This window comes from Sinocyclocheilus grahami, unplaced genomic scaffold, assembly GCF_001515645.1.
Source record: "Sinocyclocheilus grahami isolate Dianchi unplaced genomic scaffold, SAMN03320097.WGS_v1.1 scaffold109.1, whole genome shotgun sequence".
In the NCBI taxonomy this organism is placed as follows: Eukaryota; Metazoa; Chordata; class Actinopteri; order Cypriniformes; family Cyprinidae; genus Sinocyclocheilus; species Sinocyclocheilus grahami.
The window spans coordinates 440,278-444,052 of NW_015505288.1; positions in this window are offsets into that span (position 1 = coordinate 440,278).

The window sequence follows — 3,775 nt, forward strand, 5'->3', positions numbered from 1 at the left end:
CCCTCGGTTCATGTGTAGGATCTGCTCTTTGTGCCGTTCCAGAAATATAGCTTTAAATATAAGCAAAATCATATATAATATTATAAGTGCCACATTAACATCAGTATTTATCAAATATAATACGATATTGGTTTAGAAATGTCAGGAATGTGATTAAAGACAACAACATAATGCAATGTTTTTACTGGCTATACGTTAGACAGCTAATTAGTCATAGGCGCCATTTTGGCTCAAGAAGAGCGCGCAGGAGCCTTTAACTCTTAGGGTTAGAATGGAAACTGCGGATAATGCGTGAAAATAATGACTAAAGATCTGACTGCGAGATCTTTCTGTTTTATATTTTTATCGCTCTACTGTGTATGATGCCTGTTTTTAAGCTGCTTCAATTTTTCATCATTTTTTAAACAGCTAGGCTACTTCAGTGTAATACTGTATTACACTGATAGAAATACATTTCTATAAATAAGCTATATGGTATTTATTGCCTTTGGGTAGATGCTATGAATATTCAAGCAGTGGCATGCTTAAATTGTATAAACATATTTTCAAAAAATATACTAAATCTATTTTGAATTTTTTTTTTTTAGGAAACTAGCCTATGCTTTTACTCTGAATTGTACTCATGTACTGAATTTATTGACTGTTTCTACTGAACACATTGTATGGTAGAACCGACAGTAAAGTAACATTTACATTGTTCCTTTTATAACTGAAAAGAACCCCAAATTAATGTATCTCATTAATAGACTAATAAATAGTTCGTTCCATCTCAAATTACAAAACCGGGATCTGTCTTGTACCTCATTACCTCAAATAGCCTACTCCTAAATGACAAGCAGTGGCCTAACTCACTGTCCCATGGGAATACTAGTCTAAAAATATGGGTTGAATGAATTGGTTCTACTATAACTGTCCCCTTTAATTTCCCATGGGCTTAGTGACCACTGCATGACACATTTAAACCAGGACAATAAAGAGAAGGAACAATTCAAACAATGCTTAATATTTAATGAATTTGGAATCTTCATTTCAAAAAGAAAAGGCATTGTGTTTTCAATACACTCAGTTGCAAACTTTTTCAAATTGACACGTCTGCTTTTATGAAGTAACACAAGTCTCTCATTATGAATATTTGATTCTCAATCATCTTGTCAGAGGAAATAACCATCTAGGCTTTAATATGATACATTTCCTTCTTGCACTCTAAAAAATGCTGGGTTAAATATAACCCAGCGCTGGGTTAAAAAGGGACAACCCCAATCTATTGGGTTGTTTTGACCCAGCGGTTGGGTCAATCAGCTGGGTCAAGACAACCCAATAGCTGGGTCAAGACAACCCAATAGCTGGGTCAAAACAACCCAATAGCTGGGTCAAGACAACCCAATAGCTGGGTCAAGACAACCCAATAGCTGGGTCAAGACAACCCAATAGCTGGGTCAAGACAACCCAATAGCTGGGTTTGTCCCTTTTTAACCCAGCGCTGGGTTATATTTAACCCAGCATTTTTTAGAGTGTGGGATTCATAAAGTTGTATTTTACATCTTGATCTTGCATTACAGATGATGCTTTCAGGCGGTTTGCAAAAAAACAAAACAACAACAACAGCTAAACGGAAACTTCAATTGGGAAGATTTTTTATTACCAGAATTCTGCTACATCAAACAAAAGACTAATTGCACAGCATCATGAGCCATGGCGGCCAAGCCTTAGGCTATTCTCATTTTAATATTTGCCTATTTTTCCTGTTTCTACCCAGCATGATAATTAAAGTGCCTGCAGAGATGCTCTAATACTGCTAAATAGTTTAATGTCACTGCTGGGTCAGATGTCAAAATCCATGCTCTGTTTATCAATATCGGACATGATTGGACACCCTGCATCTGTTTGGCTATTGCCACCCAAGCTCAAACTGACAAGGGCATGCTTGATGTTTCAGCCGGATATTTATGCATGCTTCCATTGGCCTTTCTTGTGGTAGAGCAACACAACCTGTAACGGTGTGGCAGAAATTGCATGCTCCGGCATCGAATTAAACTGTAGATCAAGAGTGACAGGTCGAAGTGCGCTTCTGAGGGGACAGAGAGCCCTGGGTGCTTTATGGGGTCAAGGTGGCTCCATTATGCATTAGCCTGTGGACAGAAAAGAGAAAAGTATAGTGCAAAGCCGCTCTCCTCTTGCTGCAGTGGCTGTTAACCTTTCCGCTGGAGCGCCTACCTTTTATACCCGAGGGGGGCTGTAAAGCCAGCAGCCTGCTGGGAAGGGCTCTGCTCATAAAAATCAATTACCCTGATTAGGAGGCGATTTGCAGAAGTCCTTCAAAACCAACAATGACAGGAAATGACAGCACGACACAGAACAGAACTAAATTCCTCAAGAAATGCTGTGAGGAAACACTTGAGAAGCAGTTTTCGAGAGGAATAACAATCAAGTTTGAAAGCTTTTCAAGGATGTGGCATCATGTTTCCATGGCACTGACTTATATTTCCCAGTGCTAAATTATATGTCTCACCCCAAGTATGGACCACACACACAAAAGGTGAAATGGCCACGTCAGTTCCACATTATCCCCTTTGTGCATTCAAATCAGCCATAAGCTAAGAAGCAAAGAGCACTCGTAACGTAAATTACAGCGGCAACTGATGACTTATGATTATAGATCAGTGCCACTGAAACCTAGTTTACTGTGTCGAGTTTTGAATCAAATCCATTTGAGGTGAATTTTGTGATACAATCGGGACAGGAACCACTTTATAGATGTTGAGAGGGACACGTCGCCCCCTCAATATTAAAATATTTAGTAGTCAACCTATCAAAGTTATTATTGTTAAGGACGTCAGAGGCAGCCAGATCAAGAGTCATGTTTGATATTTACGATTTGAGTTCGGGACACTCCATCTCGATCGGGAGCAGTTAAATAATCTTAATGACACCACACAACAGAGGAAGTTTTAGACATTTAATAAAAATTATTAAAATGTAACTAACATTAAAAATAAAAATCTAAAAATAAAATCTAATTCAAAATAATAACAAAAATTATAATGGTGCATCAATGTTACCAAAATAACACTGCAACAATATGGATTTTTAAATAGTAATGGTTAAAAGGATAGTTATTTGCAATATAAATGAAATAATCAAAGGGGTCTGAAACAATATTGGATCTCACTGACTTTCATAATAAGTGACCAAATGTGTTCCACAGAAGAAAGAAAGTCAAGTCTGGAACAAGGTGCAGGTAAGTCAATTTATTTTTTGCGTGAACTATCACTTTAAAATTACTTGGTCCACTCCAGTCCTGAAAATATGGGAAAATGCTTGAACATTTGTTTTGCCTCTTTTTGTTTCAATTAATTTAAAAAGCTGCTGAGGCCAATTGTTGAGCTCAAAACAAAAGTATGTTGTAGCCCTTCGTCATCTAGGTTCAATACTATTGTGCAGAGCTATAGAAATTCTCCTAATTCTTCTCCCAGCCACTTCATCTTCTCTCTATATACTGTATTTGTCATACTGAAAATTCTTATTATATCCTGGCAGAACAATGGCCTGGGTGCAAGTGATTCTCGGTGTGGCTCTTGTCCAAGAGACACAGCGTGGCAATTCATTACCCCTGCAGAACTCAGAGGAGCCGGAGTGATTACCCCCATCCATTTCAGACAATAATGGCTGCTGATACGCTGCTACTCTGCCGTTCAATTCAACAGGACAAAGAAGCGTGTCTTGATATCTGTGCCAGGAGGTATTTTGTAATTACCAGGGAGAGCGCTCTTGTCTG